This window comes from Dermochelys coriacea, chromosome 8, assembly GCF_009764565.3.
Source record: "Dermochelys coriacea isolate rDerCor1 chromosome 8, rDerCor1.pri.v4, whole genome shotgun sequence".
In the NCBI taxonomy this organism is placed as follows: domain Eukaryota; kingdom Metazoa; phylum Chordata; order Testudines; family Dermochelyidae; genus Dermochelys; species Dermochelys coriacea.
Window position 1 is genome coordinate 40,518,331 of NC_050075.1, and position 27,145 is coordinate 40,545,475.

The following is a 27,145-nucleotide window of genomic DNA, read 5'->3' on the forward strand; positions in this document are numbered from 1 at the left end:
AAGAGGGCAGCCATTATCAAAGTACACCTACTCTCTTCTGCATGGCAACACTGGGGCCTGAACAATTCTCAGTCCTGGTAAAAGGATGGCTCAGCACAGATTAGGGCTGGGGACCGAAGGGATGGGGAGTCCCAGGCTGTTTGTGCTCCTGATTCAAAGACCAGGACAATAAACAATGGTTTCTAGGAAAACAAAAGCAGTAGCTCCCATATGGCTCCAACTGTTGCAATGCTGGGCCCCTGGGTGTGAAAATGAGTCACAGACCGCTGCCATCACTGTTTTCTGTCATTCTGCCAGGCCAGAGGCAGAACAAGTGCAGATCCTTAGCACAGCCTCCAATTCCCTGTCACCTGGAGAGGCAGGCAGGAGGGATGAGCTGTTCCCATTTGACCTGAGTGAGCCCAGCTGAGAAAAGCAGCCATGAGCTGGGACGGAGGATTCAGACATCTGGACATGTCAGCAGTGGAGCTGCTTGGAGGTATTCAGGGCTTCAGGCTTTCTGCTGTTTCTAAGTTGCAGACTTCCAGTTCTGAAGAGAGGGGTAGGCAGGGCACTTTCTTTTCTGATCTAGTCCCACCATGCCGCAAAACAGGGGCATGCTCTGAAAGGGGCAAACCTGAATTCTAAAGCAAGGTAAACCAACTCTCTCCCATCCGTAGTCCAAGAGCCTTCCAGAAATGAAACCCCCTTCCCTCCTATGCAGTTCCTGGCTGATCATCCCAACAGGGACAGGGTTTTAGCACAAGCTACTTGGGCTGAAGCAATGGCAGATGATAGTTTTGCATGTAGTGTTTTCCCCAGGAATTGAAATTAGGGGAGTGTTCAAATATAAAGGAAGGGTGTCGGCTGACGAGGGGTGAGACCATGAGGGCAAAGGTGGGCTGTATGGCACAATAGTAAAAGCTAAAAAATGTTTCATGACCATTTTATTAGATTTAACTCATGTTTTAAAAATAACACAAATTAAAGTTGGCTACTCAAGCCTATTATGAAGCACTACATCTACATCCTTCTTGGTTTTTGTTGTAATTTTGTACAACTCTGTTAATGAACTTCTCAAATGCAGTGCATTCATCTTTGGTGGCTTCTCATGGGTCCATACTTCCAGTCCTTCACTATATGCTCATGATCAGGCAGAAGGTGACTCCTTTCAGAACACAAAATTCTATTCAATGAGGAAAAAGAATGCTTAACTGTAGCTGTTGTGACTGGGAGTGGCAAGATATGAATTCCTACATCTTTCATCCCAGGAAATGTAGCACAAAAATTGGGTCGAACCACTAGTGATGATAAAGAAGAAATTTAAGTCAAATCTTTATTTGTTCATCATATGATATTCCACTCTGTGTTCAAATTTTCTATTCTGTCCTGATCACTTGGCAGCCCCATTGCTGGTAGTGCCTCACTCCACTCAACTATCCAGTGTTTTATATGACAAGCATCTGTAAAAGCTATATAGAGGTTGAGTAGAATCCAGAAGTCAATGTAGATTTGTTAGATTCAAGTCTGTGTACTTTTTCAGCTGACTTAACAAACACTTACTGTCCTCTTCACTTAAGGAGTCAATAAAAGTGCCTTAATTAGTCAACTTCTGAACTGAAGTCTGCTTCTTCCAGTATGTTTTCAATGTATATCTCTCTGATTGATCCAAGTGTAGCTTCTATTGCAGGACAAAGATCTACTACTATTGTAACAGATACCTGGATGGCATTGTTTAATGACCCAAGTGGTTTCAACAGTAGACTTACAAGAGAGAGAATGACAGGTTTCAGAGTAGCAGCCGTGTTAGTCTGTATCCACAAAAAGAAAAGGAGTACTTGTGGCACCTTAGAGACTAACAAATTTATTTGAGCATAAGCTTTCATGAGCTAAACGTGTAGCTCACGAAAGTTTATGCTCAAATAAATTTGTTAGTCTCTAAGGTGCCACAAGTACTCCTTTTCTTTTTTAAGAGAGAGAATGGCACTAATCTTCTCTGAACGTAGTAGCAAAAGTAGTCCACTAGCCTCACTATTTAGATCCATCCCATCTGGTAGATACTTTCCAAAGCCAGTAATAACAGTTGCAGTAATTTTAAGACAACAGCCAAGGATCACTCATGAGAAAGCCAGTGGGTTTTCCCACGTTGGACTCATTTGAACTAGAGTCCCAGTGTCTCTTCTATTTTTTTCCAAGACATTCAGTCCTTTTGGATGTTTGCTGAAAAAAAAAAGAGTATAATGAAAACATTAAATTTATGTTTTTTTAAATGTCTTTTGAAGATTCTGTAGCTCGCACTTGTACTAGTTGGAGTAGATGGCCTCTGCAGTGAGTATAGGAGAGATTAGCGTTACATTTTTCTCTGAGCAAAGCTTGTTCTCCACTATGTCTTCCAGAGAAGTTTGCAACTCCATCAAATACACAAGTAGCCATCTGTTTGGGGTTCAATTTACGAGCATTTAACTCTTCTAAAATGTAGGTTGTCACAGATGCAGCCATGTGTCTTCTTTAACCTGAACATCTAGAAAGGCATCTACTGGCCTACCACTGACATCAAAATAATGTACGCAATGATTTAATACTTGATGTCCATTTGCATCAGTGCATTGATCGGTCACGTATGCACATTTTCTGAATGCGGTGAGAGAGTTCATTACTTTTTCAACTGCTGAGTCTTTCACTATTGCATTGCATGCTTCTAACCAGTCACCTGAGTGTTTTGCAGAAAGATAGTGAGCATTTGGTTGGAACCAGTGTCCAACTTCAGGATTAACAAGTGACAATGCACTTAACATTGGCTTCCAGTTTGTAGTGTGTGGTATCTCTTTAAATAGAAAGTATGATGCGACAGCCACGTTTGTTTGCATAAACTGTGTTGTGTCTCCAGAATTTTTAACAGCCTCATTAAGCACTTCTAAAAGTGACTGATTTATAAGGCTTTCTGCATGTCGATGCAGTCCAGAGGCTTGGTGTTTTCCAGCCTTTTCATGGGGTTTTCAGCATTGGCTTTGCTGGTTGGTCTGTTAAACCAAGCTCCTCCACTTTTACTATATAAATCCACGATATGCCCACATCTTGAATACTGGGTGCAGTTCTGGTCACCCCATATCAATAAAGATATATTGGAGTTGAAAAAGGTACTAAAAAAGGCAACTAAAATTATTAGGGGTATGGAACAGCTTCCATATGTGGCGAGATTAATAAGACTGGTTTCAGAGTAGCAGCCGTGTTAGTCTGTATTCGCAAAAAGAAAAGGAGTACCCGTGGCACCTTAGAGACTAACAAATTTATTAGAGCATAAGCTTTCGTGAGCTACAGCTCCGATGCATCTGATGAAGTGAGCTGTAGCTCACAAAAGCTTATGCTCTAATAAATTTGTTAATCTCTAAGGTGCCACGGGTACTCCTTTTCTTTTTATTAATAAGACTGAGACTTTTCAGCTTGGAAAAGAGACAACTAAGAGGGGTTACGATAGAGGTCTATAAAATCTTGACTGATGTGGAAAAAGTGCATAAAGGAAGTGTTATTTACTCCTTCACATAACACAAGAACTAGGGGGTCACTCAATGACATTAATAGACAGCAGGTTTAAAACAACTGAAAGGAAGTACTTCTTCACACAACACATAGTCAACCTGTGGAACTTTTTGCCAGGGGATGTTGTGAAGGCCAAAATTATAACAGGCTTAAAAAAAGAATTAAATAAGTTCATGGAAAATAGATCCATCAATGGTATTAGCAGGAGGGGCTCGGATGTAACACCATGCTCTGAGTGTTTGCCAGAAGCTGGGAGTGGATTACAGGGGATCGATCACTCAATAATTGCCCTGTTCTGTTCATTCCCTTTGAAGCACCTGGCATTGGCCACTGTCAGAAGACAGGACACTGGGCTAGATGGACGATTGGTCTGACCCAGTATGGCCGTTCTTATGTAAAAAGATGATAAAAATGTTTAATACAGAAACTCCCTGTAGTCAAGCGGTGTGGCTTCGCCCACCCACTTCCTGGATCCCAATATGGCCCCAGAGAGGGACAAGCCCATCCGGGTGCCAGAGAGGGTGGAGCTAGGGAGCTCTGAGCCCATCCGTCAGAGGGTCAGGCAGCGACCCGGAAGTATAAAAGATCACCCTCAGAGCTGATTGGGGGCCCAGCTGCCTCCAGCCTGGCCTGAGACTGGGAAGCCAAGGCGCACACCAAGACTGGCCGGACTTGCCCTGCAGCCGCTACCCAGAGGAGTTGCCGGACCTGCCCTGTGGCCGCTACCTGGAGGAGTTGCCGGGCCTGCTGCTTGCCCGCTACCCTGAAGAACCCATGGTGCTGGATGCCCTAGAGGACACCGCCTGGACCCAGGTACCCCAAGGGGGGAATCAGGAAGTAGCCAGGGGCAGCCGACTGTAGTCTGGCTGAGGCACTGCCAGAGCCTATGTCAGTGTGTTGCTGCCAGGAGCCCCACTGACACAGCAGGGGGTCTTCTGCTGCTGCTAGGGCCCCGGACTGGGACACAGTGGAGTGGGAAGGCCTGCATCCACCCTGCCACCCAACTATGGGTGGCAGTCTCCCCCTCTTCCAGGTCCTTTAGAGGCCTGGGCCTGCTAACATTGAACTGTTTGCTCAGCCCCTGCCTGAGGGCCGGAGCTACTGACTTGGTTGCCCCGCCCTGACCCAGGGCCTGGGCCTATTTCTATATACTGTTTGCTACTGCTCAGCCCCTGCCAGAGCGCCTGAGCACCTGACTTATTGTTGCCCCGCCCTGACCTAGGGCCCGAGCTTACGGTGCTTGTTTCAGTTGCTGCAAGGGCTACTCAGGGAGACTCCTGGACTAATTCTCCCAAACATTATCTGCGTGTCGTGAGCTGGTGTGCTCCCCACCACCCCAGAGAGGGTTGAGCCCCAGCTAGCCACTTTACATTCCCCAAGATAACCACTTTCTGAGATAGTGATAACGTGAGATAACAATGTTGGCAAAGAATGCATTTAAAAATTTTGGCCTACTAATAAATGTATATTTATATAAGTTTTCCAGTCACAGATCCGGCATTCTGGAGCAAAGTCACAAAAACATAGTCCAACAAACAAATGTTGCTTTAACATACCCCTTCCTTCTCCCTCCACCACACCCACTCATAGTTGTTGTCCTTGGTCAATGGAGACCCAGAGTTCAGAGGTACTTTCGCATAAGTTCATCTCCCAACCTGGAGGAGATGGGGGAGGGAGAAGGCACCTTGCTCGTTCCTCCAGCTGCTTGCCACTCGCTCTAGCCGCTTACTCTGTTCACTGTTTGCAATGCCACTGTTCACTCCACCTGATGGCCCTGTACTGTCACCTGCTGTCACTTGCCACTGTGACCTCTGTGAGTCAGTCTCTTGAGGTTCCACCGAGCTGTACATGATTTCAGCTTTCATTGGGGGAACCTCATTCCTAGTGCAGGCTGGGCAGGGTCTTCCACAGAACACTGTCCCACAGCAGGTCTAAGCACCTAAATGTGATTATCAGTGATTTCCCCTCTAGTGGTCACTTAACAAAACAAAAAATGCTCAGTGGAGCCTAATCAGCTCCATCTTTAAACAAGGGAGAGGAGCAGGTCAAATAGTACCTGTGACTCTTAGGCAGAGCCCACATTACCAAGCAAAACACCTGTCCCCCTGCCTTCTCTCCCCTCCCCGCCCCGCACTGGGCTCTGCCATCCAAACCCCTTGCTTAGTGAATGCAGTTTAGTGCTTAATTTGTAATGAAAGAGTTGCCGAGGCTCACGCAAGTTTTTTACTTTCACAGCTGATGTGGCAAGCCCAGAGGTCCCGGGGCTATGAACTACCAAGCTTAGATGTGCTGGGCCTCACACTTGACAAAAATTAAGCACTGAGGGTGACCCCCTCAATCAGGACAAGCTAAGTACAGTCCTTCTACCCTTTACTGATACAAACAGGGAAACATTTCATTATCCCTGCATTCAATTTGTTTTATTAAAGCTAATTTTAAAAATTTATGATACACAGGTTGATAAAAGAGGGTCTATACATCTGGGTATAGTGCTTAGATTATCCACAAATACAAAGTTTGTTTAAAAATTCATAAGATACATACAGCACATAATCTGCAATAACCCAAATTTAGATAAATTTAACTATACAGTTTAGATATTAGAATCTGAATACTTGGGTACATCACTCATGAAAAGTTATACAGAGGGTTGGTTGTAGAAAGCAAATATAGGGATGAGTGTAGATTTTCCTTCAGTAATTGAGCATTTAGGATGGGTTGTCCCTTAGTAGATATAATCCACCCAAGAAGTATTTCTGTTACTTTCCCATTTCACTTCTCATCAGCACTCCAGCTCATCTCTCCTGGTATTGCCCATGTCCAGTGATGTACTGGTAAGATTACGGGTGGGTGTGCCCTGATGCGTCCCAGATTGTTATCTAATGCTGTTTTTAATTTCCTAGTTTTTAATACAGGGGTGGTACATGGTAGGTAGCTCTCCAGAGTTAGGGAGGGGAGAAATGCTCTTCTGAACCTACTCCTGGCTGTGTCGACCTTCCTGAAGGTGTGAGAGACTAAGTATAATGGAAGCAGGAAGCCTACAGAAGGAATGGTGGGTGCTGGGGTGCAGCAAGGAACCCATCCCACCACCTGCTGCAACATTAGATTGACTCCCCAGCCACTTGGGCCCCCATTCTTTAGGTGCTGCCCCAAAGACCTTACTTGGTCCCTCTCTGAGGATTGGGGCCAGGCAAGGCTGCCCCTGGGCTCTGCAAGAGACAGAGCTACTGACATGATTTGCTCGGTGGAGCAGCAAAGGGATCTCTCGGGGCAGTTGAAGCATGGTTCAGAGCTATGGAGCAGCAGCAGCAAGGACTAGGGTGACCAGGTGTCTGGTTTTTGACCAGAACACCTGGTCGAAAAAGGGAACCTGGCAGCTCCGGTCAGCACCCAGTGCACAATCAGTGCTTGGGGTGGGGGCAGCGCACAGAGCCCCGTGGTTCCCCACCTAGGAGCCAGACTTGCTGGCCTCTTCCAGGATGCAGTGTGGTGCCAAGACAGGTAAGGACTAGCCTGCCTTAGCACTGCAGCACCTCCAACCAAACTTTTAACGGCCCAGTCGGCGGTGCTGACCGGAGCTGCCAGAGTCCCTTTTCAACCGGGTGTCCAGGTGGAAAACTGAACCATTGGTCACCCTAGTAGAAGAGGCAATGCTGTTCTTTTCAAAATCCTCTAGAGTCTTCCAGAAGGACCTATTGCTCTCTCCCTCAGTACCCATGTGGTACTCCCCTCCTGCTGCAGCATCTGCTGCAGCATTGCCTCCTGGTGGTGAGGCCACTGCTGACCATGTCTTGGAGTGTCCACGCAATGACTTCAGCCACCATGTCACTCAGACTGGTTTTCAAGAGGAGTATGCCTGCATGCGCCTCCCTGTTCCTTGAGAGGAAGGAAGCCATGCTGCTTTTGGATCAGGGATCTAGATATGTTGCCACTGAGTTTTGATCCTTCTCTCTGATGGCTTGGAGTTGGTGATTTCCCAGAAGTGCAGACAGCATGACTTCCACTAGAGGTTCCTTGGTCCTGTCACGCTGTATCTTGTGGGTTGGGTTCCTCTCCAGCCGGTACTGCAAGAAAATTACATTTGCTTCTTTGGTCTTGACAGTGCAGTCTTGCCACACACAGATCCATTCAGAAAGCTGCTGCCAAGATCATTTTCCTACTTCATCTTTTTGACCCTCTTTTTACATCCCTCCTCTTGCTCCTTTCTCTGTCAAACTTGTCTTTATTTTCAAGGCCCTTCACAGCCAATCTCTCGTAGACTATCATGAAGTTAATGCCTGCTGTCAATCAGCCAGTGATGCCAGCCTTCATCACCCACTTTAACTTTCAAACAAGCATTTTTGTGCTTTCTCACGTCGCCCTCACAAATGGGAGGAGCTCCCTGTAAATAGCTGCAAAGCCATCTACTGTACTCCTTCAAATCCCTCCTTTAAAACTCTCCTTACTGTGACAGCTAGAAAAAACTTGGAAACAGGCCACTGAGACCACTGTCTATCGAGACGACCAGTATTGCCTCACTGCTTCCTTGTACTCTACCATCTGTCTGTTTCTAGCCATCGGCTCTTGTCTTGAAGAATCATAGGACAGGAAGGGACTTGGAGGTCATCTAGTCCACTCCCCTGCACTCATGGCAGGACTAAGTATTATCTAGACCATCCCTCATAAGTGTTTGTCTAACCTGCTCTTAAAAATCTCCAATGATGGAAATTCCACAACCTCCCTAGGCAATTTATTTCAGTGCTTAGCCACCCTAACAGTTAGGCAGCTTTTCCTAATGTTCAACCTAAACCTCCCTTGTTTCAATTTAAGACCATTGCCTCTCATCCTATCCTCAGAGGTTAAGAACAACAATTTTTCTCCCTTTTCCTTGTCGTCATCATGTCCTTATTATGCCGCCGGCATTTAGGGCAGTGACGAAGCTCCTCCACTCTTGTCTGTTTCTGGCAAGTCTTTCAGTGGTTCCCCAGCTGTGCCTCAAGTTTTTCAGCTCTGCTTCCACAGCTCTTCGACATGTTGTGTTCGGGCAGCCTCATTTTCGCTTGCCTTCAGGTGTCCATCTTATTGCTACTTTGGTGATGGAATCAGTTTCCATCCGAAGCACATGACCGATGCATATCCAACGCCTCCTGGCAATGATGGTGCTCAGATCCTCTGGCTGCACTGTGTCAATAAATCTTGGTTTGAGATTGTTCTGGGCCAAAAGATACGGAGGATTTTTCTGAGGCAGGTTGTATGGAATGAAGTTAGGTCATGGTGGGTGGTTGGGAGTAGGGGTGGAGCACTGCCAGCAGCCAGAAGTAACCAGCAGCCAGTGTCCTCCCTGTGACAGAGCCATATCCTCTTCCCTCCGTAGTGTGACAGCAGTCCTCTGCAGCTGGATAGCATCCTCAGCCTTGGATGTCTTCATGTAGCAGAGCGATGACTTACTGGTGCGGCGCCTGCTGCTGGTCATTTGGGAATTAGCTTGTCCAGCACTCAGAGCGCTCCTAGTGGCCAGTGTCTTGCCTGCCTCAGGCCCCAGTGTCCCTCCTGGACCCCAGTGCCCTTTACCTTGGGGTTCTGCCCCAGCAGTACCCCCACATTCTGGGTCTCCCCTCCCAGGGGAACCCCCAGCCCTCTAGGCCCTCCTTGCCTCAGTGGCCACTACCAGTAGTCATCTAGTCCCCTCTCACTGGGGGAAACTGCAGTCAGTAATGGTCACTCATCATCAGCAAGGGGGTTGCACATTGGTAGATGTGCAGGTGAACAAGCCTCTGATAGTGTGGCTGATGTGATTAGGCCCTATGATGGTATCCCCTGAATAGATATGTGGACAGAGTTGGCAACGGGCTTTGTTGCAAGGATAGGTTCCTGGGTTAGTGGTTCTGTTGTGTGGTGTGTGGTTGCTGGTGAGTATTTGCTTCAGATTGGGGGGGCTGTCTGTAAGCAAGGACTGGCCTGTCTCCCAAGATCTGTGAGAGTGATGGATAGGTTGTAGATCCTTGATGATGCGTTGGAGAGGTTTTAGTTGGGGGCTGAAGGTGATGGCTAGTGGCGTTCTGTTATTTTCTTTGTTGGGCCTGTCCTGTAGTAGGTGACTTCTGGGTACTCTTCTGGCTCTATCAATCTGTTTCTTCACTTCAGCAGGTGGGTATTGTAGTTGTAGGAATGCATGATAGAGATCTTGTAGGTGTTTGTCTCTGTCTGAGGGGTTGGAGCAAATGCGGTTATATCGTAGAGCTTGGCTATAGACAATGGATCGTGTGGTATTATCTGGATGAAAGCTAGAGGCATGTAGGTAGGAATAGCGGTCAGTAGGTTTCCGATATAGGGTGATGTTTATGTGACCATCGCTTATTAGCACCGTAGTGTCCAGGAAGTGGATCTCTTGTGTGGACTGGTCCAGGCTGAGGTTGATGGTGGGATGGAAATTGTTGAAATCATGGTGGAATTCCTCCAGCGCTTCTTTTCCATGAGTCCAGATGATGAAGATGTCATCAATGTAGCGCAAGTAGAGTAGGGACATTAGGAGACGAGAGCTGAGGAAGCGTTGTTCTAAGTCAGCCATAAAAATGTTGGCATACTGTGAGGCCATGCGGGTACCCATCGCAGTGCCGCTGATTTGAAAGTATACATTGTCCCCAAATGTGAAATAGTTATGGGTGAGGACAAAGTCACAAAGTTCAGCCACCAGGTTAGCCGTGACAGTATCGGGGATACTGTTCCTGACGGCTTGTAGTCCATCTTTGTGTGGAATGTTGGTGTAGAGGGCTTCTACATCCATAGTGGCTAGGATGGTGTTTTTAGGAAGATCACCAATGGACTGTAGTTTCCTCAGGAAGTCAGTGGTGTCTCGAAGATTGCTGGGAGTGCTGGTAACGAAGGGCCTGAGGAGGGAGTCTACATAGCCAGACAATCCTTCTGTCAGGGTGCCAATGCCTGAGATGATGGGGCGTCCAGGATTTCCAGGTTTATGGATCTTGGGTAGCAGATAGAATACCCCAGGTCGTGGTTCTAGGGGTGTGTCTGTGCGGATTTGTTCTTGTGCTTTTTCAGGGACTTTCTTGAGCAAATGCTGTAGTTTCTTTTGGTAACTCTCAGTGGGATCAGAGGGTAATGGCTTGTAGAAAGTGGTGTTGGAGAGCTGCCTAGTAGCCTCTTGTTTATACTCCGACCTATTCATGATGACAACAGCACCTCCTTTGTCAGCCTTTTTGATTATGATGTCAGAGTTGTTTCTGAGGCTGTGGATGGCATTGTGTTCTGCATGGCTGAGGTTATGGGGCAACCCCTCAGACAGAGACAAACACCTACAAGATCTCTATCATGCATTCCTACAACTACAATACCCACCTGCTGAAGTGAAGAAACAGATTGACAGAGCCAGAAGAGTACCCAGAAGTCACCTACTACAGGACAGGCCCAACAAAGAAAATAACAGAACGCCACTAGCCATCATCTTCAGCCCCCAACTAAAACCTCTCCAACGCATCATCAAGGATCTACAACCTATCCTGAAGGACGACCCATCACTCTCACAGATCTTGGGAGACAGGCCAGTCCTTGCTTACAGACAGCCCCCCAATCTGAAGCAAATACTCACCAGCAACCACACACCACACAACAGAACCACTAACCCAGGAACCTAACCTTGCAACAAAGCCCGTTGCCAACTCTGTCCACATATCTATTCAGGGGATACCATCATAGGGCCTAATCACATCAGCCACACTATCAGAGGCTCGTTCACCTGCGCATCTACCAACGTGATATATGCCATCATGTGCCAGCAATGCCCCTCTGCCATGTACATTGGTCAAACTGGACAGTCTCTACGTAAAAGAATGAATGGACACAAATCAGACGTCAAGAATTATAACATTCAAAAACCAGTTGGAGAACACTTCAATCTCTCTGGTCACTCGATTACAGACCTAAGAGTGGCTATCCTTCAACAAAAAAGCTTCAAAAACAGACTCTAACGAGAGACTGCTGAATTGGAATTAATTTGCAAACTGGATACAATTAATTTAGGCTTGAATAGAGACTGGGAATGGATGAGTCATTACACAAAGTAAAACTATTTCCCCATGTTATTTCTCCCCCCCACCCCACCCCCCACTGTTCCTCAGATATTCTTGTTAACTGCTGGAAATAGCCTACCTTGCTTGTCACCATGAAAGGTTTTCCTCCTTTTCCCCCTCCCCCCCGCTGCTGGTGATGGCTTATCTTAAGTGATCACTCTCCTTACAGTGTGTATGATAAACCCATTGTTTCATGTCCTCTGTGTGTGTATATCAATCTCCCCTCTGTTTTTTCCACCAAATGCATCCGATGAAGTGAGCTGTAGCTCACGAAAGCTTATGCTCTAATAAATTTGTTAGTCTCTAAGGTGCCACAAGTACTCCTTTTCTTTTTGCGAATACAGACTAACACGGCTGCTACTCTGAAACCTATACTTAGACAGAAGCTCTTCGGGGACCATTTTTTTTTATGTGCTGTATTTGTACAGCCCCTAGTGCCATGGGGTTCTGGTCTGAGTGCAGCTCCTAAGCACTACCACAACACAGATAAGAAGAAAAAATAATTTTGTTTATCCATGCATCCTCCCTGCTGTTCGTTAGATGGGCATATCAGCTTAGAAAAAAAAAGTACAGTACATGATCTGTGTGCCACTGTTCAACTGTCCTAATACTATGCCATTAGTTATAGTGATTGGTATCAGACATCCCTCATGTGTTTCTAAGATGCAGTCACTGGGGTTACTAAGCACTCAGTCAAACCAAAGCCAGTTTTTTGAGACCTGGTGCTGGTCAAAACTCAATTTCCATTTTGTGGAAAACTGACATTTCAAAATTTGTTTTCTCTCTGAATTGGCATGAAAATTAAATATTTTAAAAATTTCCCCTGAAATGTATTTGTTTTGAAAATTTAGTTTCAGAAAAAATTCTGTTTTCTCCATAATATTATGACGTAACTGGTACTAGTACATGATATGACATATATCCTCCTGCTACTCACATGTCTTGAAATAATATAAAATAATAAAAGCAATATACAAAGAAATTTTCAAAAGGAAAGTTTCATTTTTATATGAAATATTTTTTTTTTCCAAAATGAATTTTTTTGGACATCTGGCCAAGCTATTTAGAATGAAGAATATTACTCAGGAATTGAGCCTCTTTTTAGGTTAATAACTTATTTGCAAACTGATATTGCTTTGTACAATGTACACATTATTTATAACTATTCCTGAACTATTTGGCTGGATAACTTTTGGCCTATGGATTCTTGACAAAACCATCTGATGTAATTATTTAGTATTCACAAGGTCCTGTTGTTACAGTTCATGGTTAGCTGTACATGTGACCTCTCTTTCAGTCTCTCCATGGGTATCTCTTTCAAGTGACAGGCCTAAACTTGCACTTCTCTCAGAGTGAATCCCACAATTCACTGCATCTTTAAATTGGACCATCAGGCTACAGCACTCTGTTTCCCACCCCTATTACCTTTGCCCTTGCTATAGACTTATCTCCAGGACAGTGACCAGATTGAGAGTGCAGTGACAGAAAACAGCTTGTTCAAAACAAAGTATTATTTATATATCCACAGGAATATAACAAGCAGAGAGAAAGTTAAAACAACAAAAGCATATGGTCTAATCTAAATTTCGTATTTGCTTCATGCTGTTAGATGCATCCAATTTAGTCTTTGTACCTCCCCAGAATGACTATAATGATATGGTTGTACTGGCAAGCCTTTTCTAGTATATACAGAGGTCCAGTTACCTTTCAGCCAGCAAGACCAACCTCACAGATAGATAGATAGATAGATAGATAGATAGATAGATATACACATTATTAAAATTAAAGGAGGCCATGTCAATACTAGGAGTGCTTTGCTGGTATAGGAGTATCAGTATACTGTACTGGCAAAGAGCTCCTAGTGTGTGGTAAAGCTGCACTTTGTAGCATTATAGCAAAACTACCACCCATGAACGAAACAAGTTATACTGGTAAAAATACAACTTTTCTGGCATAGCTATATCTACACTATAGGAGCTTCTGCCAATACAACTATGCCCATCAGAGATCACACCTCCTCATACCCCTGACTGACACAAGTAGCTAGCAGAAGTCTGTAGTTTAGACCTGGAACAGATAGCTACCCAGACTACAGTGCCATGGTAGGGGGGTTTAGTTTCAGAGCACTCTGGTGCAGCAGACTGGAAATACTACAGTGACTTTGATAAATTAATCCTGACAATCATTATGTTAAGGTAGCTTTTGCCCATAACTGAACAGCAAAGCAGTCAGGAAACAAGTTAATAGTTGCATGGAACAGCCACACATGCTTTCAATTTTTTGCTACATTATATACATTAAAGTGGACGTCAGTTACTGCACAGTCAGGTCGGGGGAGTCACATACACAACTGCATGCTATTGTGTGTCTTTTAGTGGGAAAGAACTTTTTTGCTTTCTTATTTCCTCTTAGACTGGCAACTAAGGTGGACCCACTTCAAAACTGAACCTATCCACCTCCTCGCCCAGATGTCTTCTCCTGTGTTATAACACAGCAGTAAGAGAGCCTTCTGAATGGGTAACATTCATACATCTTTAATTATTGTTTCAGCCACATAAATCAGTTCAGAATTAAAATTCATGATGGTTCTAGGGTACAAGTGCAAACAATTTGTTCAGTAAACTTTTCCCTAATTGGCATTCTGAAAATTTCCTGTTAATCAAGTCTCTTGGGCTTAGTTTAGCAGTGTAGTTCTGTCTACGAATGTCAGTGCTTTGAGCATGCATGTGTGCATGATGATTTCAATGGTCTTTATACTCTATTACTTCACAAATCTTGCCCTGACATTAATTTGTGATGAATTTTTAACAACCTTCTGTAGTCCTACCTTTGGTCTTCTACATGCTTCAGTGCCACAAGAAAGCAATGAGAGGAAGTATGTGTTAAAGAATGACAATAAATATACACTTCACAAAGACTTTCTAGTGGCTGAATGTGCTGTATTGAGACAGAGATCTGAGACTCCTCAGAGAGGTAATTTCCAGTGGGACTTGACTTTAAAATGGTCACTGAAGGAGTGCAGTAAAGAAGATGGGATCCATGGCTTGTACCTTTTTGCTTTCCAACACATGTCAACAAGAAAATATTGGGGCTTCTCCTGATCAAGTGGTTGGCCCTGACCAGGACACTTGTATTCCTTAGCGCTGAATGATTCCTTTTCATATCTAATATGTCTCTGAGCAGTGTAAAGCTGAATCCTCTGGAGACTGATGCTGTCAGGTTTCTTGAGCCGGGTCTGGAAAGTGCCTGAAAAATTCAATAAATCAGACTGAGCAACTTTGAGCCCTTCAGAGCCCTTTCCCCATGTATATGAAATGGGGGATCCCTTTGTGACATTGACATCCCACCTCTTGGGATCCTCTCTGTGAGACAGCAAATGGCTATTGAAGAAGAGAAGGTCTTGGGAGGGAGGTGAGAAAGGGATTAACCAAAATGATAGGCCAGCTTTATCAGGCCCCTTTCCTGAGGTTTAACTTCAAATTCCGAGGGAAATAGAGAATAATGTTCAGACCTATAATACACATATTTGGTGCTTTAATTGGGCCAATTTCACAAAGCTGAAAACAATTAGGAGCCAGATCAGCTGGGAGAATGAATTTTTTCAGAAAAATGTACATAATTGGGAATAATTTAAAAACACTTTACTTGATGTCCCAAGAGCCACAACTGAGAAATAAGACTATGCGATTAAAAAAACAACAATCTGGTTTAGAGGAGAAATGAAGATAGCTGTAAAAAGTTATACATATATAGAACAACTGGAAGAAAAGGTAACTTGATAGTGATTTATATAAATCATAAGTTTAGGAATTGTAGAAAATTGATAAGGGAAGCCAAGGGCCACAAGGAGAAATGTATGGCCTGCAGAGTTAAGGACAGTAGGAAGGAGTTTTTTAAAATATATTAGGAACAAAAAGAATCCTGACAACGGTATTGGTCCATTACTATGTGGAAATGGTAGACTTATCAATAATACTGCAGAAAAGACAGAAGTGTTGAATAAATTCTTTTCTGTATTTGGGGAAGAGAGAAATGATGAAGTCTCATCCTATGGTGATAACACTCTCTCCATTCCCCTACTATCTCTGGAGGATGTTAAACTACTACTAAAGTTAGACATTTTAAAATCAGCAGGTTCAGATAACTCACATACAAGGATTTTAAAAAAAGCTGTTTGTGGAGCTTGCTTGACCATTACAACACTGTGATTAAAAAACTAGAATGATAAAATTAACATACACAACCATAAAATGGATTAAAAGCTGGCTAACTAATAGGTCTCAAAATGCTACTTTAAATGGGGAAACATCATTGATTGGGTCAGCTTCCAGTGGGGTCCCTCAGGGTTTGGTACCTACTTTATACAAAATATATTTATCAATACTCTGTAAAAAAAACCCATAAAATCATCACTGATAAAGTTTTCAGATGACACAAATTGAGGGAGTCGTATATTATGAACAGGACAGGTCACTGATTCAAAGTGATCTAGATCGCTTGAAAAACTGGGCAAAAGCAAGCAAACAATATGTGTTTTAACATGGCTAAATATAAATGTTTACATTTGGGAACAAAGTAAACCATACTTACAGGATGGAGAACTCTATCTTGAGAAGCAGTGACTCTGAAAGAGAATTGAGGGTCATAGTGGATAATCAGCTGAACATAAGCGCCCAATGTAATACCATGGCCAAAATGGCTAATGTGACCCTGTGATGAAGGGAGCCCTCAATGCGAACTGGCAGAGGCCACGCTATGCCATAACTCAGACTGAACACACTCATTGCCCCAATTTGCAGGAATCAGCACCCAGGATTCGGCCATGATGGAATCATCAGGATGCTGTGTTAGCTTCCACAGGGCTTACCCTGTTCTGGCTGCTTGCAAACATTCAGAACTCCACAGTCTTTCTTCTCTCTGCCCATGGAACGTTTCTAGAGAAAAATTCAAACCCCAGTCATACTTGAGACTAATTATTTTGTCATCTACAGACTTCATGGCCTACCTCTAACTGAAAAGAACTAGATTTGGAACACAGTTTCCCACAAACACATAGAATCATAGAATATCAGGGTTGGAAGGGACCTCAGGAGGTCATCTAGTCCAACCCCCTGCTCAAAGCAGGACCAGTCCCAAACTAAATCAGCCCAGCCAGGGCTTTGTCAAGCCTGACCTTAAAAACCTCTAAGGAAGGAGATTCCTCCACCTCCCTAGGTAATGCATTCCAGTGCTTCACCACCCCCCTAGTGAAAAAGTTTTCCCTAATATCCAACCTAAACCTCTCCCATTGCAACTTGAGACCATTACTCCTTGTTCTGTCATCTGCTACCACTGAACAGTCTAGATCCATCCTCTTTGGAACCCCCTTTCAGGTAGTTGAAAGCAGCTATCAAATCCCCCCTCATTCTTCTTTTCCGCAGACTAAACAATCCCAGTTCCCTCAGCCTCTCCTCATAAGTCACGTGTTCCAGTCCCCTAATCATTTTTGTTGCCCTCCGCTGGACATTTTCCAATATTTCCACATCCTTTTTGGAGTGTGGGACTCAAAACTGGACACAGTCCTCCAGATGAGGTCTCACCCATGTCAACTAGAGGGGAATGATCACGTCCCTCGATCTGCTGGCGATGCCCCTACTTATACATCCCAAAATGCCATTGGCCTTCTTGGCAACAAGGGCACACTGTTGACTCATATCCAGCTTCTCATCCACTGTAACCCCTAGGTCCTTTTCTGCAGAACTGCTGCCTAGCCATTCGGTCCCTAGTCTGTAGCGGTGCATGGGATTCTTCCATCCTAAATGCAGGACTCTGCACTTGTCATTCTTGAACCTCATCAGATTTCTTTTGGCCCCATCCTCTAATTTGTCTAGGGCCCTCTGTATCCTATCCTTACCCTCCAGAGTATCTACCTCTCCTCCCAGTTTAGTGTCATCTGAAAACTTGCTGAGGGTGCCATCCATGCCATCCTCCAGATCATTAATGATGATATTGAATAAAACCGGCCCAAGGACCAACCCTTGGGGCACTCCACTTGATGCCGGCTGCCAACTAGACATGGAGCCATTGATCACTACCCATTGAACCCAACAATCTAGCCAGCTTTCTCTCCACCTTATAGTCCATTCATCCAGCCCATAGTTCTTTAACTTGCTGGCAAGAATACTGTGGGAGACTGTGTCAAAAGCTTTGCTAAAGTCAAGGAACAAAAAGTCCACTGTTTTCCCCTCATCCACAGAGCCAGTTATCTCATCATAGAAGGCAATTAGATTAGATCACTTGCCCTTGATGAATCCATGCTGACTGATCCCTGAACACCTTCCTCTTCTCAAAGTGCTTCAAAATGGTTTCCTTGAGGACCTGCTCCATGGTTTTTCCAGGGACTGAGGTGAGGCTGACAGGCCTGTAGTTCCCAGGATCCTCCTTCTTCCCTTTTTTAAAGATGGGCACTACATTAGCCTTTTTCCAGTCGTCCAGGACCTCCCCTGATCCCCATGAGTTTTCAAAGATAATGGCCAATGGCTCTGCAATCACATCCGCCAACTCCTTTAGCACTCTTGGATGCAGCGCATCCGGCCCCATGGACTTGTGCTCGTCCAGCTTTTCTAAAAAGTCCCGAACCACTTCTTTATCCACAGAGGGCTGGTCACCTCCTTCGAATGCTGTGCTGCCCAGTGCAGTAGTCTGGGAGCTGACCTTCTTCGTGAAGAGAGAGGCAAAAAAAACATTGAGTACATTAGCTTTTTCCACATCCTCTGTCACTAGGTTGCCTCCCTCATTCAGTAAGGGGCCCACACTTTCCTTGACTTTCTTCTTGTTGCTAACATACCTGTAGAAACCCTTCTTGTTACTCTTAACATTTCTTGTTAGGTGCAACTCCAGGTGTGATTTGGCCTTCCTGATTTCACTCCTGCATGCCTGAGCAATATTTTTATACTCTTCCCTGGTCATTTGTCCAATCTTCCACTTCTTGTAAGCTTCCATTTTGTGTTTAAGATCAGCAAGGATTTCACTGTTAAGCCAAGCTGGTCGCATGCCATATTTACTATTCTTTCTACACATCGGGATGGTTTGTCCCCGTAATCTCAATAAGGATTCTTTAAAATACAGCCAGCTCTCCTGGACTCCTTTCCCCCTCATGTTATTCTCCCAGGGTATGCTGCCCCACAGAGTTCACAGTGATTTCTCCCCTCTTCCATCCCTGCACACAGGAGAATGTTGATACCTACATGTGCATCTCACAAATTCCCACACCTGTGCCAGACACCCACATCATATGAAAGGAGAGAATGCACTAGTCAACACTTCAGGATGGACAGAAGAAAAGAAGATAGGAACTGAGTCTCTCTAATCACCCACCTGGATTCAGTCATCTTCTGGTGAGGACACATTAAACCCTGCCCTGGGTATTATCTTCCCCATCCTGAAAACTGCTAGCTCCCATTGAAGTGACAGAGGAGGAGAAAAACCTGGGCATATTGGTTGATCACAGAATGACTATGAGCCACCAACATAATGTGGCCTTGAAAAAGGCGAATCAGCCCTAGGATGCATCAGGCGAGGTATTTCCAGTAGAGACAGGGAAGTGTACATTATAAAAGGCACTGGTGAGACCTCATCTGGAATAGTATGTGAGATTCTGGTCTCCCATGTTTAAGAAAGATGAATTCAAACTGGAACAGGTGCAGAGAAGGGCTACTAGGATTATCAGAGGCATGGAAAACCTACCTTATGAGAGGGGACTCAAAGAGCTTGGCTTGTTTAGCTTAACCAAATGAAGTCTGAGGGGAGATATGATTGCTCTCTATAAATACATCAGAGAGATAATACCACCAATGGAGATGAGTTATTTAAGTTAAGTGCCAATGTGGACACAAGAACAAATGGATATAAACTGGCCATCAACAAGTTTAGGCTCAAAATTAGGTGAATGTTTCTAACCATCAGAGAAGTGAAGTTCTGGAACAGCCTTTCAAGGAGACAGTGGGGGCAAAAAACCTAACTGGCTTCAAGACTGTTCTTGATAGGTTTATGGAGGGGATAGTATAATGACACTGCCTACAATGGCATGTAGCCAATATGCGACTGCTAGCAGCAAATATCTTCAATGGCTGGTGATGGGACACTAGATGGGGAGGTATAAATATAAAGGAAAGGGTAAACACCTTTAAAATCCCTCCTGGCCAGAGGAAAAACCCTTTCACCTGTAAAGCTAGGATAACCTCACTGGCACCTGACCAAAATTACCAATGAGGAGACAAGATACTTTCAAAAGCTGGGGGGAAGGAGAAACAAAGCCTCTCTCTCTCTCTCTCTGTGTGATGCTTTTGCCAGGTACAGAACAGGAATGAAGTCTTAGAACTTAGTAAGTAATCTAGCTAGATATGCATTAGATTCTGTTTGTTTAAATGGCTGAAAAAAATAAGCTGTGCTGAATGGAATGGATATTCCTGTTTTTGTGTCTTTTTGTAACTTAAGGTTTTGCCTAGAGGGATTCTCTATGTTTTGAATCTAATTACCTTGTAAGGTATTTACCATCTTGATTTTACAGAGGTGATTCTTTTTACTTTTTCTTCTATTAAAATTCTTCTTTTAAGAAACTGAATGCTTTTTCATTGTTCTTAAGATCCAGGGGTTTGGGTCCGTGGTCACCTATGCAAATTGGTGAAGATTTTTATCAAACCTTCCCCAGGAATGGGGAGGTAACATTTGGGAGGTTTTTTGGGGGGGAAAGACGTTTCCAAATGGACTCTTTCCTAATAATACAATACCGGTTAGACCTTTGGTGGTGGCAGCGAAAGTCCAAGGGCAAAAGGTAAAATAGTTTGTACCTTGGGGAAGTTTTAACCTAAGCTGGTAAAAGTAAGCTTACGAGGTTTTCATGCAGGTCTCCCCATCTGTACCCTAGAGTTCAGAGTGGGGAAGGAACCTTGACAGGAGGGCTCGGAGTTACAAAAGAGAATTCTTTCGCAGGTGTCTGGCTGGTGGGTCTTGCCCACATGCTCAGGGTCTAACTGATCACCATATTTAGGGTCGGGAAGGCATTTTCCCTTAGGTCAGATTGGCAGAATCCCTGGGGCTTTTTCGCCTTCTTCTGTACCATAGGGCTGGTCACTTGAAGGTTTAAACTAGTGTAAATGGTGGATTACCTGTAACTTGAAGTCTTTAAATCAAGATTTGAGGATTTCAGTAACTCAGCCAGAGGTCAGGGGTCTATTACAGGAGTGGGTAAGTGAGGTTCTGTGGCCTGCAATGTGCGGGAAGTCAAACTAAATCAGTGATATTCATACCTAAGTAGTTCAGGAGCCAAATTAGCTATCAATATTACCCAAAAGAGCCACAGTAGCGTAAATTCGTTGTTTCATTTACTACAATTAAGTATAAGATTTTGGTAACAAAGCTCATGGATCTGAGACCTCTGTGACATTTTCTGCTTCAGCCCCATGCTGCAGGGTGACAGGGACCCTGAACTCTCAGCCACTGTGGGCAAGTGGCAGGGGCCCTGGAGCTCCAAGTTGCTGGCCCTGGATCTCTGAGCCAACAAAGACAACTGGGGTCCTGGAGCTGTCAGCTGACACAGGAAGTGGGTACTGCAGCTGTCAGTCTCCCCTGGTAGTCAGCCCCCTGTTATTTTTAATAAAAGTTACAGACATGTCACAGGCTTCCATGAATTTTTGTCTGACTTTTATTAAAAACAACAGTGACAATCTTAACTATAGTACTATTCATATTTAATCAGTATGAAAGGGGAAATATTTAGTTGTGACAAAGTTCCTCCTCTGCCACGGTGGGTCCTGCACTTATTGGCGGATTTGCTCACCTGAGAGATTCACAGCAGCCCTCAGTTTGGCTACTCTTGCTAGTGGCTCAAACCTGCCATCCACTCAGCTAACCTCATCACTGGCCCGCATGGGGGAAGCTGAGAACAATCCCTGCAGTCTCTGTGTCCCACCTAGTGGGTCAGGGACAGGGCAGATTCCTTTCCAATTTAGACCTTCCCTTCTGGTGTTTCTCACAGACCAGGTCAACTCCTCCTGTGTCCAATCAGGAGTTGGGGGGGGGGGGAACCTAGGCCCACCTGCTACACTGGGTTCCAGCCCAGGACCCTGTGGTTAGTAGCTGTCCACAATGTTCCCTGTATCAGCTGCATGACAGGGCTACTTCCCCATTGCCTTCCCTCCAGCACCTGCTATATCCTCTCTGCAGGATCTTCCTCCTGAACCCTAATCATGCTTGCACTCTTCACTCCTTCAGCAGCATACCTTCCAACTCCCTGCTTCTGGCATGCCCCCCTACTAACTGATGGGAAGTCCTTTTTAAACAGGGTGTCCTGATTAGCCTGCCTGCCATAATTGAATCTAGAAAGTTCTTAATTGGCTCCAGGTGGCTTGATAAGACAGGCAAGCTAAATTGGTTCTGATAGGTTCCTGATTGCTCTAGTGTAGCCCCTGTTCTGATTGCTCAGGGAACAGAAACCTGTTCATCCAGTGGCCAGTAGATCCATCTCTGACTCCTCTGCTGAACACAACTGGCCAAGAGGAAAGAGGGAGATTGCTGCTGCTACTGGGCTTTGGGCTCGGGCTGCTGCTGCTACCACTGCTCCAGCTACTTCCCTGGCTGGGCTGGGCCAGACACCACCCATCCCCTCTTCTCTGCTATCTGGTTGCTGACTAGCTGCTGGACTCCCCCCGGCCGCCCCTTGGGTGCTGCTGCTGCTCCAGCCGTCACTACTGCTGCTGTGGACACCACCACCACCACCTGTGAGGGGTCCTTTCTTCCTACTGGGCTGCTGCTGCCTTTGCTGCCTGGGAGCTGCTGGACCCCAAAGGAGGTGGGGATGAGGCCATCTGCTGCTGGGGGAGCACACAGGGACTCTGCAGACCACTGTGGAGGGGGCCTTGAGGTTGAGTACCTTTTGAACTGTGCTCTTGTGGTGGGTGTTTTGACTGTGTTTGTGGGGACACCAGGGCTTTGGTGTGGAGCCTGCCCCCCCAGTCCATCTGTGTGTCCCCCCAACCCCCACCACCATCGTCCTCGTTGCCCTCTCCACCACCCCCAGTGGACGCTTACCATCTGCCTCAAGCTCCTGCCTCTGGGACTCCGCTGCTTGTTTGGCCTGCTGTGCCCTTTCACCAACTTTTGGGCTTGAAGCAGCAGCCAGCCCGCACTGACTCTTTGAAAGCGCACGTGGGCACACGTGCCCCCCCCATTGCACTTGACTGGACCCCCTTTAGTGAGCCCCCAGCTTTGTCCCTTGCTACATTCCCCATTTGCCCCTTGCAGTCTTTTTGCCCTCCCCTTTACACCAGCACCTCGCTGGCTTCAATTTTGTTTGCCCCGCACCAGCCTCTGCAGCTAGCTCCTTGGTTCCCTGTCCTGCCTCCAGCCTGTTTCTCCCCCCCTCCCAACTTGGTACCCCTTCCCTGATTAGCACCTTACTCAGTGTCCCCGTCCCCTATGCGCTTGTGCCCTTCCCCTGTTTGAGTTTGCCCAATCTCACTGCACTCTGCTAACGTTATTGTGACCTCCCTCCCCTAGTGCAGCTAGAGGAGCCGGATTCCTATCCTGAGTCAGTGACTGTCCCCTACAAGCCCTTGATAACCCCCCTGTCCAGCCCACCCGTTTGGGGCCCTCCGCCCCTGCCTGCAGCCTAGCGGGCAGGAGTGGTCGACCTGCCTACCCTTTCCCCTCCTCTCTCTGGTGTTTTCCCCTCCCTCCCTGCTTATTATGGTGAGGGTAACGACAGGTGGGGCCCCTCCAGCAGCCCCAGATACCCCTCCCCCGCCTGCCCCTCCACTGCCTCCTGGTGCCCGCCTCGCCCCATGTGGAGACATATGTGCGGGCGGTGGCAAGGGTGGTGGGGCCCACGGCCATTGTTGTGGCCTCCAAAATGTACGTGAAGGTCGTCTTCTTTTTTAGCGTCGGAGGCCGCTGCCCAGGAGGCGGTGGAGAAGGGCCTAGCAGTGGGGGGCGTGTTTGTCCCCTTAGAGCCGCTGGATGACCTGGGTGTCCGCCTCGTCCTGACCTCAGTCCCTCCCTTCCTTCCCAATGCCACCCTGTTACCTGCCCTTTCGACCCTGGGGAAGCCCATTTCCATCCTGAGCCCTCTCTCACTGGGCTGCAAGGACCCCGCCCTCCATCATGTCCTCTCATTCCGCCGGCAAGTGCAGCTTCAACTGCCACGAGCGGCGCGTGACTAAGAGGTGCTTGAGGGGTCCTTTTTGGTCCCCTACCAGGGGGCCCATTACCAGGTGTACTATTCCACGCGGGAGGCCCGGTGCTACCTCTGCCGAGCAATAGGGCATGTGCGGAGGGACTGCCCTTTTGCCTGGCAAGGCGGGGCATCTGGGACCCCTGAGCCCTGGCGGGGCACCAGCCCCATCATCACCGGTGCCCCTGGCTGCCCGGAGCTGCCCCTTCTCCCACTCAGTCCACCACTGCTCCCGCTCAGGCCCAAGGGGCGCTCCCCCCAGCACACCTGGATGAGCGGGAGAGCCCTGCCTTTGCTGCCTGCAGTCCGGCGGGGCATCTAGAGGAGGGTGTAGCAGTGATACCAACAAGTGTGGGAGAGGGCCCACCCCAGGAGGATTTTTTCCTCCCTCATGCCACCCCACCACTACCTCCCACAGTCCCTGAGCCATTGCCCCTGCCCCCCGACCCACCCCCTGTTAACCTGCCCCCTGATGATGCCATGGAGGGCTGGGCCCTAGTCCAGGGGAAGCGGGGCAAGCAGAAGGCTCAAGCTCCGCTCTCTTCCACCAATGTGGAAGCCCCCAGGGAAGACCAGAAAAGGGGGCACCGATGCTGAGCCCTCTGCCTTGCCCGCAGGCACGTTCCATTCCCCTGGTGCCAGCCGGGGAAGACGTGGCAGCATGGGAGGGCAGTACCGTCCCTCCATTGGAGTCCCTTCCCTCCAAGGCTCCCGATGGAGCACCTCCTGCCCCATTTCCATCCGGAGCCCTTGTGAGCTCTGAGGTGAGCATCACTTCCGGCATTGGCAGGGAGACCTCCGGGGCAGTGGAAGGGGAGCTCCCTTCCATTTATCAGGAGATCGAGGCCCTGGGTCTGACCCCGGTCACCCAGGGGGAGGATGACCCTCTGCCAGCGGGCCTCGATCTGAGCAACCTCACCCCAGCCCCCCCTTTTCCATGCTCCCTCCCCCTTACCGCTGCTTCTGCTCCCACCTCCGAGGGTTCCCTGTGCTCCTCCATCGGCCCAGCCGCGGGTGGCACCCTGCTGTCAGCCGCCGAGCCCATTGAGGCGACGGCCGGTGTTGTGCGGCCGGGACCTGAGCCCCACGGGCTGTCCCTTGTGAGCGTGGGGCAACCGACCTCAAGTGGGGTCCCTGCCCGGGAAGAAGATGCTGTGGCTATTACACCGGCCATGGTGCCAGAACCCAGCATCATGGAGGGCTCCCTTCCCACCCCCCAGTCCCTTGAGCTCAATTGAGGGGGACCATTTTCCAGCTGCGTGGCTCCTGGGGCCCAGGATCCTGCCTTTGCCCCTCTCCCTGACTCTGCTTCCAACCCCCTGTCCTGCTCCTACTCTGGATCCCTGCCCTGCCCTTGATGTCACCCCCGTCCCAGTCCCCTCCACCTCCCGTGATATCATTGCCACCCCTGGGGCCATCATCTCCTCGCTCCCAGAGGATAGCCCCCAAGGAACGGCCTCTGTATTTCCCAGTCCCGACTCACCAAGGGCTGCTATCTTCCCTCCGCCGCCCCCAATTGAGCCGGGGTTTGATGGGGGGCCACGTCGGGGATCCACCCCTTGCCTGCCCATCTTGGTGGTCCCTCCGGAGCAAAGCTGGGGGCTAGTGACCCCAGCCCCCCATAAGCTGCGAGAGGAGCTGCGTGAGTTCTTTGAGGATGTCTATGGCTCCCGTAACAAGGTGCCGCTTGCTCTCCAGTGATGGGGGGACTTCCATCAAATCCTCCGGGCTGTGAGGGCCCTCATGGTGGAGGGTAAAAGGACCAGGAAGCAGGGCGCCATGGCCTACCAGCGGGTCCGCCTCTTCCATGACTCCTTACTCACCTACGGGGTAGGTAATGGACTGTTGCGCGGCCCATCGGGAGCTGTGAGCATTCCTGCCAGCGAGGATCCCCCCCAGCCCTCCTCATGGCACCTCTTACCATCGCAACATTGAACACCCACGGCTGTAGGATGGGTCTGCGCAGGTCCCAGGTGCTCCCCTTCCTTTGGGAGGGGGGTACTCTGGTTTTCCTGCAGGAGATCCATACAGTTAGAACCACCAAAGACAGCTGGTGGCTGGATTGGAGGGACAGGGTCTACTTTAGCCATCTCACAGTTCGTACAGCTGGAGTGGCGACCCTGTTCTTCCCCGACCTACAGCCCAAGGTGCTGGGGGTCGCTGAGGCTGTGCCGGGATGCCTGCTGCACCTCCGAGTCCATATGGAGGGACTCGTGGTCAATCTTGTCAACGTCTGTGCCCGACATCGGGCCCAGAGCGGCTATGTTTCTTTCAGCAGGCATCTGCCTTCCTCGGCACCTTGGATCCTCGTGAGTGCCTGGTCCTGGGCGGGAACTTTAATACTACCCTCGAGGAGCGGGACTGCTCGGGGACCAAGCAGTGCCTGGCCGCCACGGATGTCCTCTGGGAGATAGTCGACCATCACTCCCTGGTGGATGTCTGGCATGACCACCACCCGGACGACGTCTATATGTTTACCTTTCTCCGGGTGGAGGTCCATCGGTCGCGCCACTTCCGGTTGGACCGCATCTACTTAACACATTTCCACCTTTCACGGGCCCGCTCCTCCAGCATTCGGCCGGCCCAGTTCTCCGATCACCATTTAGCCACCGTGATGGTCTCTCTCTGTGCAGAGAGGCCGGGGCCAGCCTGTTGGCATTTTAACAACAGCTTGTTTGAGGATGTGAGCTTTGTGGCGTCCTTCCGGGAATTCTGGCTGGCCTGGTGAGGGCAGCAGCATGCCTGTCCCTCGGCACGGTGGTGGTGGGACCTGGGGAAGGTGCGCGCCCGGCTCTTCTGCCGTGACTACACCCGGGGCACCAGCCGACGGAGGGATGCGGCGATAGGGCAGTTGGAACGAGAGGTCTTAGAGCTGGAGAGGCGTCTGGCTGCCAGCCCCAAGGATCCATCCCTCTGCGGGGCGTGCCAGGAGAAGCAGGAGGAGCTCCGGGCCCTCGAGGACCATCGGGCCTGGGGTGCCTTTGTTTGATCCCGCATCCGCCTCCTTCGGTAGATGGATCGCAGCTCCCACTTCTTCTATGCCCTGGAGAAAAAGGATGGGGGGACTTCCTAACGCTTGCAGAGTGCTCTGGGACAGACTCCCGCTGGTCAGCACGGGCAACCGAAACCGGTTAGAGCTGCCTCTCACTCTGGCCGAGTTCTCAGAAGTCCTGTCCATGCTCTGGTACTGGCTCAACACCCTAGTCCCAGCCCCGGATTTCCTGGCCAACCTCCGGACGTTGATTATGGAGTTCTTTTGGTCAGGACTGCACTGGGTCTCTGCAGGGGTCCTCCATCAGGCCCTGCCCTCCTTCCTCCAGGGGTAGAAGTGTCTTCGAACTCAGGTCCGTGTCTTCCG

The 27,145-nt window shown here is 47.9% G+C and overlaps 1 long non-coding RNA gene across 1 annotated transcript; it reads right to left on the reverse strand.

Annotated features, from left to right (window-relative positions):
• Positions 1 to 14,035: 14,035 nt before the first annotated feature.
• LOC119859646 lies at positions 14,036 to 16,515 on the reverse strand. The gene is made up of 3 exons (XR_005294287.2): positions 16,447 to 16,515; positions 16,170 to 16,203; positions 14,036 to 14,825 (listed from the first exon to the last, which is right to left on the reverse strand). It is a non-coding gene; the product is annotated as an uncharacterized LOC119859646 (long non-coding RNA).
• Positions 16,516 to 27,145: the final 10,630 nt, after the last annotated feature.